Here is a 17,108-nt window from a genome sequence, read left to right as displayed (position 1 = left end):
AATAAGTCACTCTTTGTTTGCAAATCGAATTGTAATGTAAGTCGGGTATATCTGTTTGAATGCCGGGTTCTCGCACTAACCGTCGCAGGCCTCGTGGCCTAATGGATAAGGCGTCTGACTTCGGATCAGAAGATTGCAGGTTCGAGTCCTGCCGGGGTCGTTCTTTTCCTTCTTTTTTTTTTGGCTTTTTCCTTCAGGGGTCGCCACAGCGAATCATCTCTCTCCACCTATCCCTGTCTTCTGCATCCTCAACACTTGCACCCACTAGCTTCATATCCTCATTTAATACATCCATACATACAATTTATTACAATCTTTTCCTTAAAGCTAGACATAGAAAACTAAATAAATATATCAGAAACTTATCTGATGAACATTTTTACATTTACATTTTTAGTCTTGGTTTTGTGTGAAAGTCAGACGTGTTCAATGTCTTTGCATATCTCGGCACTTATATTTTGTTATTGTCCTTTGCATAATTTTTTAGTTTTGTGGTTCACTAACACTTAAATCACATAATCATATCGTTACAGATCTTTGCAATTTTTGGAGTTTTGTTCTGAATAAGGATCTGCCAAATCGCCAAAAATGTAAAGGTAGATGTAAAGGTGCATCTCAAAAAAATTCTATATTTTTTTCAAGTTACTTCAGAAAATAAAAAAGTGTATATATTGTTGACTCATTACATGTAAACTAAAATGTTCCAAGAGTTTTATTTTATTTAATTTAAATTGTTATAATTGTGGCCTACAGCTCAAAAACTATGAAAAATTGTAACTCAAAAAATAATAATACTTCATTTCAACTTTGAACAAATCACTTTTTATGCAGTATAAATACCGTAAAATCATGGGGAAGACTGCTGACTTGATGGTTGTCCAGAGGACACTCTCCATAAGGATGGTAAGCCACAGAAGATGCTTGAAAGGGCTGGATGTTCACATAGTGCTGTATTAAAGCATATTCATGGAAAGTTCACTGGAAGGGCAAAGTGTGGTAGGAAAAGGTGCACAAGCAACAGGGATGACCGTAGCCTTGAGAAGATTGTCAAGCAAAGCCAATTCAAGAATGTGGGGGAGCTTCACAAGGAGTAGACTGAGGCTGGAGTCAGTGCATCGAGAGCCACCAAACAAAGACGTGTCCAGGAAATGGGCTACAAGTGTCACATTCCTAGTGTCAAGCCACTCCTGAACGAGAGGAAATTTCAGAAGCGTCTTACCTGGGTTAAGGAGAAGAAGAACTGCAGGATTACTCAGTGGTCCAAAGTGCTCTTTTCAGATGAAAGTTAATTTTGCATTTCATTCGGAAATTCAGAGAAAGAGAGGAGAGGCACAGAATCCAAGCTGCTTGAAGTCCAGTGTGAAGTGTCCACAGTCAGTGAGGATTTTGGGATGCCAGGTCATCTGCTGGTGTTGGTCCACTATGTTTTGTTGAGTTCAAAGTCAATGCAGCCATCTACCAAGGGATTTTAGAGCACTTCATGCTTCCTTCTGCTGACAAGCTTTATGGAGATGCTGATTTCCTTTTCTTTGGCCTCTGTCCGCAGTGCCAAAACTGCTCAGAACTGGTTTGCTGACTGTGGTATTACAATACAGATGAGCTGAAGTACGCTATCAAAGCAAGCTGGGCTTCCATTACACCTCAGCTGTGCCACAGGCGGATTGCCTCCATGCCACTCTGCATTGATGCATTTATGCAATAAGTGCATAAATGAACATACTTTACTAAGAAGTTAGATTTTTCTGTATTATAAACCATTTCTTTGATAATCTTATTATTCTACTATTTTGAGATACTGGATGTTTCATGAGTTGTGAGCCATAATTATCTAAATTAAAAGAAGAAAGGCTTGAAATATTTCAGTTAATGTGTGATAAATCTAAAATATATATGAAATTGTGGGGAAAAAAGGAATGTTTCTTTGATATTCAAATATTTTTAGATGCACCTGTGTATAAACGTCTACATGTGAAGATTATATTCTATTAGATCATGTTCTTTAATAGGAAGGTGCAGTAGTTAGATATCACCGCCAGGAGTCAGGGTCGTCCTACACACTAACATTGACCATTTAGCTCCTAGTGAGAGGAAAACCTGCGGTAGACATGTAAATGGGGTTGCCATGAATCAAAGGCTCCATGTGCAAACATGATACTTTTGTTTATCATAAATCACAGTTTGCAACAGATAATCAGAATTGGCAATATTTTTCACTATTATTTAAGAGCAAATAATTCAAATCCTTCCATGATTTACTCACGCCTTTAATCAACACACCCAAATAAAGTGTCTGTATTTACTGCCATATATTCTATAAAACACCAGACTTATGGGTATGAAAATGATCGACCCAGATTCCTCTGGTCTTCATTAGTCTTCAAATAGTAAAATTAAATGGAAAATAAATGAAAGTCACTAGAAAATATACACTAGATCAATATTACTATTTTGGATCCATTATATATTTTTTATTAAATGGTTTTTACTCATTTTTTTAGAGTCACCAAAAAAGAATTAATAAAAACATATATATATATATAAAAAAAAAACTCTTAACCCTTAGCCCAGAATGTATACACATATGATGAAACATTCTTCCACTCATTCAGTTAAAGAAACACTAATCAAAGGTTTTTAAAGGAGCAACAAAATGACTTTGGCTGTCCTTTTTGGGGTTTTGAAGTCACTGAAGACTATGGTAATTCATGTTTTTATACAGACCAATTTTCAGTAAAAAATAAGACCCCACTGTCCCATATGAGAATCGATGGACCCAATCACTAAATGTTGATCAGCTATAAACTAGAAAAAAGTGATGTCATGATCTAAAGACACTGGGATCTTATATGGTTATAGTATCACTCTGGCTTCTGGCACTGTTATTTTTTGTAGAATTGTTCTATAATCATACAGCATTTATAGTGTTCAGAATATCCATTCATAAAATTGTATGAAACTTTACCTTTCCTTGTATACAGGAAATGTGGATAAATTATACATGATTTAAGGTCCATAATAGATCATAGAGTGAAGCTACAGGCACATCTCTGGGTTAAAGGTGTGTGCTTGATGGTAACACCCCAGCATCCAAGAAAGACACAGATTAGTACCTTTTTTCTGAGATTGAATATGGAATAAAAGAAATTTGATATGGGTTAAGAAGTATTGTTTTGCTATAATTCAATATATTTCGATTTCTTATCAGGTTTATTGAATGGAGAAACTGTTACCAAATTTCCTTTATTAAATGGGCAGAAGCAAGATCCATAGACTCTCCTGAAGCTTTCCCAGTAAATGGGCCCTTGTCTTAGATCAGACCGCCTATTTTCTCTCAGGCTGTGTGTGTGTGTCTACGGGGGACGCTTTAAACAAACCGCTGGCAGTGTGTGCAATAGCAAACCCTGCAGCCGAGGACACGTTCATTCGTTAAATCACCATGCTTAAGAACTTAGGCACGTCTTAGAGCGCGTGAAAAGGCCGGCCAGGCCCTGAGCCATGCTATTCATGTCCTCAGAGAGAAAGGTTAAAAGGTCAGAATAGTTCACAAGCCCCGACACCATTCTTATGCTAACTTATCAAACACACTACATCCTCAGCAGCACACAGGCAGTCTGGCTCGCAGAAACAAGCAGGTCTTGTTCACTCTCTGCAGCATGTCGGAGACCTCTGGTGAAATATCCAAACATTTGGTTTAACACACTAAAGGATTTACACTCAATAGGGTCTAAATAATCCGTTAAAATGTCCCGTACCGAAAAATCACGTGACAATTACACAGGGTTTTCATGTTTGAATAGTTGCTTTTACATATTTCCATACGTTTATTATTATTATTATTTCATTCATTTATTCTCATTTGATTTTTTTTTTACATGTAGGGTGTGTGGTTTAATGATGTGATTTTCTGACAGATGTCTATTCACATGGTGTCGCATGCGGTCATTTGAATTCATGAAACAGCATTGCTGAATGCACTTTCACATGTTTTTTTGTTGTTGTTTTTTTCATGTGATCACATATTCCTTGCATAATGACATGTAAAAAAAAAAATTATAATCACATAAGCTAGTCTACCATGATCAATTCTTAGGAAAGTTAGAATAAAACATAAGAATCGAAATTTAGTTTTAGTCTCCACGACATATAAAGGTATACCGACCAAATGATTGGTGTGATCAGTGTTCTGTTCTGAAGTACTGTACGAAAAAGCACCATACGTATTTTTTTTATGTTACAGTACAGTGTAATTTAATTGAAACATAATTTAATTTAAGTAGTAATGCTCGTAAGCTAAAATATTAGGACTGGACTACTTACATTTATCTATCTATCTATCTATCTATCTATCTATCTATCTATCTATCTATCTATCTATCTATCTATCTATATGTCTGTCGGTCTGTCTGTCTGTCTGCGTTTCAATATCACAACACTGTCTGTACTGTTCTACTCTGCTGTGCAGGCTATGGGCTAGATCTGTAGAGTTTATTAACTTGTAGTTGGACACCACATGTTTATTTAGTGACCTTGTAAAAGAAGCAACCATATTGGTCACGAGGGAATTAAAAGGAAATCACCGCTTAATTAGTGGTCCTTAACCTCTGACTTTAACCTTTGACCGACGCGCAGCCTTTTGGCCTGGTTTATTGTCCTCTAGGGGACTGGCCGGGGCACGGCCACCAACCAGGCCCTGTCCAAAATAACACGAGCGTCACTACAGCTTCATTCAGCCCGGGTGAATGTCAAACATGGTCAATGCGCTGTCCGTTTAGAAGATCAGACCCCAAGGGAGTCAGGGTCAATACAGGACACTAAGTTATAGGCTGATAAATCTAACGAACCTAGCTCGATGTGATTCGACATATTCTTTAAAAAAATAAAATAACACACACACATATATATATATGTATATATATATATATATATATATATATATATATATATATATATATATATATATATATATATATATATAGTCACTGGATTAGATATTTTAAATATAATTAGCCTACACATTATGTCAATAATTAATAGGATATTGCGAATATGAGCGTCCTTTATAACTATCTGTTAATTCTGTAATCTGCATAGCTGTGTTATCATAAGAGCTGACAATATACTATTGGATAAAAAATAAAGCTGCCAGGACCATATTTTTGTTGGTGCAACAGAAAACAAAATTATTTTATATAATCAGTCAAATAATATTTTTCCATCCTGCAGTGTTATTGTAACATTTAAATTATTTTATACAAAGTAGGCTACTTGATTCCAGGAAATGGCACATCAGCGTTGGGGGAAAGAAAAATATCAGGAAATCATTCAAAAGAAAGAAAAATAAGTTGTAGCAATAGAAAACAACTGTGAAATACCGTCTCGTTTACAGGACTATGTGATGTAGCTGGGAAACTGAGTTGCAGGCAATGCTTCCTAATAGTCGTTGAAGCTTATTTCCCTGTAGTCTAGGTCTCTGTTTAAGGGGTTTGTTAAATAAAGGGAGCCAACATACTGAAGGTAGGCATTGCTACAGTTTGTTGACATGAAAATATTTTTATTTTCTTAAAGTGAGTTTGTAATGTCATTCGTTTTTATCCGTTTGCATTCACAGGCTAGAAACCTTTTAGCGACTAATTAAAGCTTTAATTAACACATTTTCACACCCTTTCGTGTATCCAGCAGACCTCTGAAAAAAACGCATGCAAAGCTCATCTCACTTTATTTTCTACATTACCTAATCGTAAAAACCCAATAAATTTAATATTTAAAAAGTTCTATACGTTTTTGAGGGACGTATTGTTTTAGACTGTATTACATTCAGTTCCTAAAACGGTTCAATATTTTAATTGTTTATTCTAATTTTTCAATTACGCGTTTTGAAATTGTGCTTTTTAAAAAAATATATATTTTCAGTCCACACAATGGATTATTTTAGAAAATCGTTTTGTCTAGGCGTTATTACAGTGTTGTTCGCTGTCCAAGGTGCTGACTAAAGTTCGTTAAATTTCCTGTTATTATATAATCTCTAGCCGGCACTAGGTTCCCACTGAGGTGAGAAGTGACCCTGTTAGTGCAAAAACATTTTCACACAGCTGTCCTAAACAGTGTGTCTGAATTTCCAGTTGGCTATATGTCTCATACAGAATTCACAGACAATGGTTTCCGAAATAGCTTTTATTCATATAAATGATATATGTTAAACAAAGTGAACCATAGACACAATGTATAATGCCTTTGTTTTTGCAGAACAAAGAAATCACAGTCTAATAAACAGGATACAAACTCAAAGTAACACAATAAACCAAGAGTTCATACATGTATACAGAGTGTGTTAATATATGCAGGTTACTGTCTATATATATATATATATATATATATATATATATATATATATATATATATATATATATATATATATATATATATATATAAATTTAAAAAAACATTTTCTTAATACAAATATTATAATTCTATCCTTGGAGAGAAAAATGCCCATATTGCATCATGTTTTTCAGTGTCCTCTGTTGCAGTTAACACACCAAGAGTGCTCTGAAAAAAAGGAAAGTAACAGAAAGGTAGAGTGTTATTGTAAATGTTTACATTTACAATAGTTTCATTTCATAAAACAAGAAGAATGAAATAATAATAAAATGATAATAATAATAATAATAATAATAATAATAATAATAATTATTATTATTATTATTATTATTATTATTATTATTAAACTTTGACATATCACACTGTATATATGTACATAAACATTACTGTAAAGTAATAGTAATAGTGGCTTAATGTATCATGCCCAACTATTTTTTTTTCTTTATTACAATAAGTCTTTGTAAATAGTGTCAACTCTGTCACAGTTTTAAAATGATACAAAGATGATCCAGTTCCTTTCATCACTGTAGGCGAGCAGATCAGACTCTTTCTGTCAGTTTCACCCCCATCTCCCATGCAAACACAGCCTTTCTCTTTCCTGTCTGCCCAGCACAGTGTTTGTCCTTTTTTCTTTTGGTTGGTCTCTGATATCTGTTTTTTTCCACCAGTCTTTGGACTCCATGCAGCTTATGCAAATCGCTTTTCTTTTATTTCTCTGTCCCCTCCCAGCAGCATGCAGGACTAGAATGGATGGTGAAAACATGCATGAAGCCTTCACGGACACACAGACAACCAGACACACAGACACACACATGCATGCATGTATGTTTCTGCACATAGTCTGTGCAGCAAATTGGTATTGCTTGGTTTAGTTTCAAATATCACTTGTATAGCTACACAATTATGCAATTAATGTCCCCTACATCCACTTTTCATTTTCAGATGTAAAGCTAAGTAATTAACTGCATTCAGTAGACACACACACACAGAGCAAGATAGAGAGAGAGAGAAATAGAGAGAGAGAGAGAGAGAGAGAGAGAGAGAGTAGTGAATACTTTTCTGTCTGAGATGGCTAAAAAACAGAGATGCTCTAGGGTGATCCTAAAGCACACTTTGCACTTGGGATGAGTGCTGCACAAACAGGGGTTCGAATGTGGCTTTAGACAGCCGGTTGAGACTATGGCTAGACTGGAGCTGTGGGAGGGGGGCGTCTCAGAGGGGGTACTGTGGGTTAGGGGGTGTCTGATGAACCCGAGGCTCTGACATTCCCAGGCTCTGGGGCTGTGCCCAGCTGCGGAGGAGTGGAGGGGGGCACACATCTTGAGATGGCCTTGACAGCACTGCCTTTTCACAGCCACATTACTGAGGCAGCCAGCCTCCCTCCCATAGCAACCTCCACACAGGTCAGAGGGTGAACAGCTCTCCCTCGGAGAGGGACGACAGAGAAAGATGGAGAGAGAAAGGGGTATACGACTACAGACAGGCTACAGACAGGATGCTTCTACAGCAATGAACTTGAACTTGATGGATAGCTTAAAGTTTTTTTTCACATGCATATCAAATGCAGAATTGCAGCTCTACAGGGAGTTTTATTTTCAATAATATTTTTCAACGTTGTAAGGGTTGGCAATTATATACTATTATTATATATTATTTTGTAATGATTAAACACTGTTAACTATTAAATCCCATTTTAATAGGTTTAATGATAGTAAATGTGTGTCAAATGTATGCAATTTGACAAATCTAGTTCAATTTAAAATTCTAAAGCAATATTAACAGCACATAATAAATCCAACTGTACATCAAATTATTGTATTGCTGTGTCATATTTCTACACAATTTCTTGCACGTGTCCCATAAATCTTAATTTTCAGAATAATTTTTTATTAAGATAGAAAAAAGCAAAACTTCATCTCCACCATTCCATATAGTCCTGTTTTGTCCAGTACAGCAGAATTATATACTCTGGTTAACACAGACCCTTATTCCCATTTTACTCTTAGAGGATAACCTCTGCCTATGTGACTTTAATGCAGACAACTCCTAATCTGTAAAGCCTAGACTAGAAGAACGTCTCTATCTTCCTTGGAGATACTTAAGACATTCTTTGTGAGAGATTAGTCTCAGCTAAAGATTAAGCTTGACCTACATTGGATGTCATCCAAGGCTCTGAATGGCATATAAGAGTGGTTTAATACTCCTGCCAAACCGTGTATGTCCTCTTTTGTCAATCCACATTTGCACAAAGTGAAGAGGCCTGGCTATATGTGCCACATGCAATAATAAATTTATAAGGATTTCATCTTCATGATAAAAACTTTCCACACTTCAGATGACCATGGACTCAAAAAGATGCCCTGGTGTGTGTGTGTGTGTGTAAAATCATGTAAAATACAGCATCCACATGTTCAGTATGGATACCTGCAGTTTGGTATGTCTGTCAAAATCATCAATTCATAATGATTTGAGTGATCTCCTGTTGTTATTCTTGAGCTTTTCCTCTTTTCTTTTTGAGGATTTACTGTACTTCATTAACGAGAGCTAGAAGCTTTCGTCCTGTGACACACAAGTCTTACTGTTTGATCCCACAGGCACTTGACCTAAATTTGCACTAAATGTGTGCACTTGATTTACGTGATCTGGATATTAATATGTATAAGACCATATGCAACCCTGCTCTAAAATTTATAACAAATGAGCAATATGTTCACAAATATTATTTACTGCCAAATCAATTAAAAAAACCCCTGAAATTTAACACCACACTATTTGGAAAGTAAATGAGTAAAACTAATCATAGTAAATATTTAAAAAAAAAAAAAAAAAAATCAAAGGTACGTGCATATGCCATGCTGCCACCACACAACAGGGCTCATTTTTACAGTAGCGGGAAGAGAGAACTAAACATGGCGCCTCATCTTGCCATCATCACATGCCTCCCCCTCCCCTTCATCCTCCTAAACACACTAACCAACTCATCTTTTCGATTCACACTGCCTCTGTCACCTTTTTCTGCTCTGTTTTCATTCTAAACTATGGCAGATTAACACCATCCAGTTCATCTTATGTGCACAGGGACATTTTCTATAACATCCTATCTCTGGGTATTTGCCTTTTTTGATTGGTGGTTTCTACCCTCTGAATAGTTAAAACTGCAGAAAAAGGCCACAACTGAATAGAATATATGTTGATAATCAACATGTTTAATTAAAATCCATAAACATACACTCACACTAAAATGTACAAATAATTAAGCTTTGCTTAAATTATTCTACAACACAAAATGAAACATAAATGACTGCAATATGCTGTAAGTGTGTAATAAATCTTTACTACTGTAATTGTAAATGCCACGTCTTGCTACAGCCGTAATGTACATTTTAGATATTGGACAAAGGGCCACAGACCTGTTTCACGTATGCCACCACAACCAACAACATCTCCATCTGTACCAGACAAGCATTAGCAATGAGTAGACCAATTAACATGATCAGGGGGCCTACAGCCTGCTCCTGTTTATTTGCCTGTATGCACACACACACGCAGTCACACACAAAAGCTCCCCAATCTGCATACCAGTCTAATGTCTTTGGCATCTGGTCCTGTCTAGTCTGCTCCGGGCTTTCCCACCCTGCCCCCCTTCAAGCGATGGTGTAGAAGTACCAGTCCTGACAATGGTGGGAACGGTGCTTTAGGAGGGAGGGGGCCTCCAATGAGCGAGGAAAGATGCGAGTGGGGCAGAATAATAATGGCAGACACCACGTTCTGTTCATTAAGGCATGCTGCTGCAGCTGCCGACCCCATGGCAGCCCATGGGCCGATCTTACTCTCACGTCCATTCAAGATGGAGACTAGAGTGCCAGGGGCATGGGGTGCCATTTTAGCCATTTCAACTGTGGCTAGTGAGCAATAAGAAGAGGGACCAAATGTGTCACAGCATTGCTGTTTGTCACTGTAAAGCAATTATTAAAAACATGCACTAAAACATAAAATATATGTTACAAACACCTGGCAAAAGGATTTTTGGTATTTATTACCCTTAAGCAGGTTTATGTGCACAAGAATTTCATGCTCTAAAAATATTATTTTTATCAAGTTTAGAATTTTATTACTATTGATAAAAAAGCAATGAATTGCAAGTTGTACTTGCGCATAACAAGTGCAAATAAAAAGAGCATTTTGCAGAGCTATTTGTTCATTCATTTTTGTTCATTCATTTTTGTTCATTCATTGGTTCTTTAGTTCACTTATTCAACTAGTTGACATTTCTACAGGCAATGAAGGTTTGGAATGAAGGAGGGAATGAAGAACAGTGAAACCAGGAGAATGGCGCAGAGAGCAAAGTCTATGGGAAGTGCCTCTGGGATGCTGCCTCTCCCATTGACACACTGAAGCTTTGGCCTTTTCTTTCCTTTCAGTGCAACTATGTCAAGAGGATCTTTGCTCAGCCCCACTCATTAGCAGTGCTAGTTGCTTTATTGTCTCCTCTCTATTTTCCTCTCATTATCCATCCCTGACTGCAAACAAAACTATTTGCTTTAAGAAAAAGAAGTGAGTTGTTAAATTGTGTACTGCACATGCAACTTTCCCACTGCTCTGTTCCAAAAATGATTCCATCCCTCTTGGATGATGTTTCATTATGTGAATCATTCATAAAATCTGCAAATGTCAAATATTAAAAGCCTATTACAGAGGACCAGAATAATAATTTCTTATCCACAAATCTTGCTCTCCAGTTGTATTTAAATGTTACAGTAGTGTTTTACCTATGAAAAATGGCACTGGTTCTTGTAAAAACATTGTACATTTCATTTTGCCCAGTATAGTTTGAATAGAGGCAGTGTAATAAAAGGCTGACAGCTACTCACAGCGTTTTCTATTTAAACATCAGGTAATAGACTATAAAATACAATTTTTAGTTAAGCTGCAGTGTATTGGTAGCTGTGTAGTAACAACAAAAATCTTAAAGACCCGCGTTCGATGTTAATTCACGATGGTGATCCTAACAAAAGAAGATGGCAGCCTCTACTGCAATCGGTGCCAGCTCATTTGTTTTCTTTACCTCCCCTCCTCCACTCTGTTAATTAGTATAGTAAAATCAGATAGGCAAAGAGCTGAGCCGGACTGGTTTAGCTCTCAAATGAACCCATGAACATGCTCATACACACACACACACACACACAGGAATAGAAAAGGCTATGATGCAACTCACCTCGTATGCCAGTCCAGCCATCTTAGCTGTTTCAGTGAGATCTCCCTCAAGATGGCCTCCCTGCCTTCCTCGTTCGTCGTGCCAAGGCTCCAGGGACATGATGGGGCTTCATCGCCGGTGGCGCGGGCATGGTGCCCCATATCCCCCAGATGGCACCGGAGATCTTTTGGCATGACGAGAAATATGGCAGTCAGGGACAAAGGCGTCTTCCTCCCAGCATCTATGTATCTGTCACGTCTTCTGTCCAGCATGCTGCCTAAGTTCATGACACTGTACTTTATTATGGCATGTTGTAGACTGGAACAAGGCTCTGAACAGGAACAGAGAAAGAGAGGAAATGAAAATTAAGCATTGAAAAATACTCATTGTTATTATCGCCAAGCTGGTACCATGGCAACCACTAACGGGTTTGCAGCACAGACACGATAAAGCAAGTTCTGCACACGCTGTAAACATAAGCTCATCTAGTATAGGAGACATTAGAGCATACCTCCATTTTACTATTGGAGCCATACAATTTCATTAAAATAAAACAAACAAATCAATTAATTAATTAATTAACCTGAATACAAAAAAAACATGCTCCACAACAATGCAAAACCACTGTGAATTCACTGTTATATAAAAGCGATCATAATCTTTTTAATATTTTCAGCTAGTATAGATAACTGCTAAGCTTGATTTTGAATAGAGTAGATAGGTGATAATTTATATGAATACAGTAGAGTGCCTCTATTCATTCTGCAGTGCAAAATGCATCCATATGTAGAGTTAAATGTTTAAGACTTCTTGCAGCCTATTTTATTTAAAATGTTATTGACAAGGTATATGTTAAACTTATACCTTGATCAGTACAAAAAGGATAAACAATAAAACATAACATTTTTACAAATTTGAGAATTAATTTTCAGATACAGTCATGCAGCTCTTTTTTTTTTTAATTCACACACAATCAAGCACAGAATCTCCAAGCATCAGAATAGGTTTTACCTTGGGAATAAAGGTCCACAAAAGTCCCAAATAACCAGCCTACCCAAACTACCCTGGCAACAAGGATCTATCCTCTATGTGCCTTTTAATATATGGAAATTAAACAGTACAGAACGGTACATAACATTTGTAAATATGTTTACCTGTCTCCCATAATGTATTCTTTTCTAATGTTAACTTTCTAATCAGCTCAACAATGAAGCTGTTAGAAGAGGTTTTTCATTTTTATAATTTTACACAAAATGCTTTTTCATTCAAGTAAAAATGTCTGTTGGCATACCTTTTATACATATCCTTAATTCACTCGGTTTGGGAGATTCACACGAGATGGGTGCGAGTTTGAGATTAATTTCTACTTTCGGTTATCTAGCTTTATGACATGTTTTTATACTCATACAGCTAGATAACCAAAGACAGAAACCAACCCCTCTCCATGCTTACTGCTGTTTCTGCCCGAGTGAGACGAAATATTGAAGATGAGGAGTCACATATCTGAAAGGAAAACAGAGATATATGAATAAAGAAGAAAGTTAATTAGCGACACAAGATTTCTAAAAAAAGCATTCCAGGTAGTCTGTGTAAATTAAATAAATTAAAACTCAGAACTGATATTCAGACAATTAGCTCTCAAGGGATAAATGTTTGAACCAGTATTGTAAAATTCTTCCCTTTTTACATCTTAGCATGATGATCTGATTTCAATAATTTATACATTTGTAATACATAATTTTTTTTTTTTGTAATAATTTAAAATTTTAAACATTGCAATATCACATTTATCTTCACATAAAGACTAATCTTGGTTAGTTTTAATGGATTTTTCAAAAACAGAAACCTCACAGTGCAGATAGAGTCACACATTAAATAATTATAGTACAACAACAACACCAATAATAATAATAATAATAATAATAATAATAATAATAATAATAATAATAAAGTTTTATTTTTATGTTATAGCTGGGCTTCAAACTGTCCAACATTATATTTGAAAGATATCAGACATATTATTACAAACATAAATATATCACATCATGAAATCATCTGTGATGTAAAATGCAATTCTATTATTATTTAATAAATATTACTATTATTAAAAAACAAGACAGTGTCCTAACAAGACAGCAATACTAAAGTCCTGTAATTATGCTGAATGTAAGCCGTGTGTGTACATGGTGTGTGTACCATTAATGTGTGTACATGGTGTGTGTGTGTGTAGAGGATGTGTGTAAGGTGAGTGTGCACATGTAGGCCTCACTCTGTACACTAAACTATAAACTCACACATAGTCTATGCTACGTTACAACTGTGCCTTCATTAAATTATATCTCACTATAATCACTAACCAAAGCCAACTGTCTTCTAGCAGATGTTCTTCTAGAAATTGACCAAAATTTATTCAGCTATTTAAGTGCCAGTCATTCAAATTATACTCAGATTTACTAAGTAGGGCAATATCTGCATATAAATTGTTAGATGACATCGAATCAAGAGGAAGGCATTAGAAAGGCATTATTCAAGTCATATCTGTGTTACATGAGTTTAGGCTGTTATATAATGGTGTAAGTATAGGCGGGTAAGTAACCTATTATAGATTGCAGTCAAACTTGGAGGTGATAGTGTATAGGCTGTGACATAATAAGTTTGTTTTGTTTTTTGGGGTTTTTTTTGTGGAAAAAAAATACAAATACATACCTAACTTTTCAAGAGTAAAACATGTATGACCAGGATTTAAAACCACAATATGAATAATCAATTTGCCATGAGAAATAGTAGTTCAACAAATAGACTAAGCAATGCTTAATGGGTAAAAATGAATAAGTGGAAGTTGGTGAAGAAAAAAAGATACTCTATAAGACCCTTGGATGTAGTGTCCACCCTGGTCCTCGTTCATTGCTGAAGAGGTCGGCCGTGTAATTGAGAAACATCACAAACATATCCGTATATTTCCCATAAACCCAATCCCGAATTAATCATCAACCATAAACTCAATCTTTCCAAGAAGGAAAAATCACAGCCAGTACACGTTCACGCGCTTACTTTACACAATATAATATTAACATATATTATCTATAATAAAATATGGAGGTTTCCGCATGCATTAGCGTCTAATTCAAGAAATGTTTGCTATATAAAAAAAAGACTAATTTGCTGCACAAATTATTTTCAGCTAGAAAATAATACCTCTGGACTCCGTTGGCTTAAAATCAGCTCTGAGTTATAACGCAGCATCTTCAGCATCTTCAACAAACGTGTAGACGAGGTGTTGCAGCCAGTCAGTCGGTAGCTCCACGCGTCTCTCTCTCTCTCTCTCTCTCTCTCTCTCTCTCTATCTATCTATCTATCTATATCTATCTTTGTCTTCATGTACAAATATATATATATATATATATATATATATATATATATATATATATATATATATATATATATATATATATATATATATAAACTGTGTGCTAATCCTAGCCTATAAGCACGAGCTGGAAGGTAAAGTTTTTGTATTTTCTTGACTTGTTCAGCTGTATAGACTATCTAAAGCCGGTCCTGTACGGTCTTCATGCAGAAATAGATTTTACTGATGATGATCTAACGATGTTGATGTCCGACCCTCCGCCTGCTCTTCTGCACCTCGCGCACCACCGACCACCGCTTTTCTTCCACTGGTCGCTAGCGTCTGCAGTGACGTCACCCCGTCTCGGTAAGCGCCGTCGTTCAGATTGACCAATGACAGTGCGAGGACGCAGCGGAGGAACGGCGCGCGCGCGTTACGGGGGTAGAGTAGGTGTGGTTAGAAGATAAGTCGCTAAGGATGGATGAACTGAACATACTACCTGTTACATTTCGGCTCCTAAATAACATATAACCACTTTAATCGTTCTATTTTCATAGCATTTAATGCTGTAATATCATAAAGCTGACGAAGAAGATATTTAGCTCTCCATTCAGCTTCAAATTTCCATTTAAAAATAATTTAAACCATCTTACATAATGTGAATTCACAACTGTGCATACCCATATTGACATTTTCATATGTAAATTTCATATAACTCCACTTAGATCAAGATCTAATTTGTTTACAATTGAAATGTTAATTTACACGTTATATACACACTTTGCTGAATAATGACTAACCAAGTTGTATATGTAGGTCGTGTATAATAATGCAAAGAATTCACAAATCTACAATAATTTAAAAAACACACACACACCAAAAGAACAAATAAAAAAATAAAACAAACAAAAAACAAACAAAATAAAAACTGCTGATGTAAGATGCACAGACAAACTCGCAGTCGTCTGCAACCTGCAAATAGTAGATTAGACAAATGTAGATCCCTCCCTCCATGTGAATACTCAGATTGGTACAATGCTTATTATTTTATAGTTTGACCAAAAAGCTATTTTGAAAAAATCGTTAGTGAAAATTTTAAAGATCTAAAAAATTTTTTTGCTTTCTCCAGTGAAATATAATAATAATAATAATAATAATAATAATAATAATAATAATAATAAAGAAATGCTTGTGTATATTCTTTTGTGCAAATTCTTCTATTTGTTTAAGGAACACAGCAAAGTCGCTCTCAGAGATGAGATGAATATATAACACAAGTTATTTTCAACGGTGAACGATATAAAAAATGTTTTATATAGGTCAAGAGTGCTAACATTTCATTTCAAGTAATAATGATTTTTTTTATTGTACTATGAAATCTTCTTCTTCTTCTTCTTCTTCTTCTTCTTCTTCTTCTTCTTCTTCTTCTTATTATTATTATTGTTATTAGCATTATTATTATTATTAAATAGTTCATATCGGGATATTTTCAATACAAATTAGAATAGCTTAAATAGTTTATTTCAATAACTTCAAGGGCACTCAGTAACTTAGTAAGCTGTCTTAAATACCCTGTAATATTTAAAAAAACTAAATCATGTCATGAATAATATTTAATATGCTTTTCGTTTTGATGATTACATGCTGCTCCATACAATACTTTAATCGCTTTTTTTTACATTTTGTATAAAAAAACTTTTTTTTTTCCGATGATTTCTTGTTATGTCTTTACCCAGTGATGTGATCCTTTCGTATTTCTTTTCGTTTTATCGTATAAAACTCGATTACAGTTCATATCGAACAATATGCATGGGCAAGTTTCACAAAACATCGCAGCTTTTTTGGTGATCTTAACTTTTCGGTGCTTTTTTAATGATCTTAACTTTGCGACACTCAGTCATTTCTAGCTAAAGGAAAACGCCAGTGATTAGGAGCCTCAGATCTGTGCACCTTCACTAATTAGATGCGATTCATTTGACTGGCAAAGCTAGACGCTGACATTAAGAAAGGAAACCCAGCACACTGTGGAAATATTCCTAAAAATGTAAGAAATCCGTCTACTACACTATACGTACCCTATACATTATAAGTATAATCACTATAATAACTTAAAACAAGAAAATCCTGATATCTATATCGTATTTTGGAAAGAACCCAGATAAGAAACCTTAATATTGGGATAAATACCCA

The 17,108-nt window shown here is 35.5% G+C and overlaps 1 long non-coding RNA gene and 1 other non-coding gene across 2 annotated transcripts; one reads left to right on the top strand and one right to left on the bottom strand.

The window, feature by feature from the left end:
* The first annotated feature begins 87 nt into the window (after positions 1-87).
* On the top strand, positions 88-160 carry trnar-ucg (transfer RNA arginine (anticodon UCG)). The gene has a single exon. It is a non-coding gene; the product is annotated as a tRNA-Arg (tRNA).
* Positions 161-6,441: 6,281 nt separating this feature from the next.
* LOC131364518 (uncharacterized) lies at positions 6,442-14,900 on the bottom strand. The gene is made up of 4 exons (XR_009206491.1): positions 14,768-14,900; positions 12,864-13,075; positions 11,594-11,903; positions 6,442-6,546 (listed from the first exon to the last, which is right to left on the bottom strand). It is a non-coding gene; the product is annotated as an uncharacterized LOC131364518 (long non-coding RNA).
* Between the last annotated feature and the right edge of the window lie 2,208 nt (positions 14,901-17,108).

Source organism: Hemibagrus wyckioides, linkage group LG14 (genome assembly GCF_019097595.1).
Source record: "Hemibagrus wyckioides isolate EC202008001 linkage group LG14, SWU_Hwy_1.0, whole genome shotgun sequence".
Lineage (NCBI taxonomy): Eukaryota > Metazoa > Chordata > Actinopteri > Siluriformes > Bagridae > Hemibagrus > Hemibagrus wyckioides.
The sequence above is the reverse complement of the archived record's forward strand: the minus strand, read 5'-3'. Positions and strand labels throughout refer to the sequence as shown.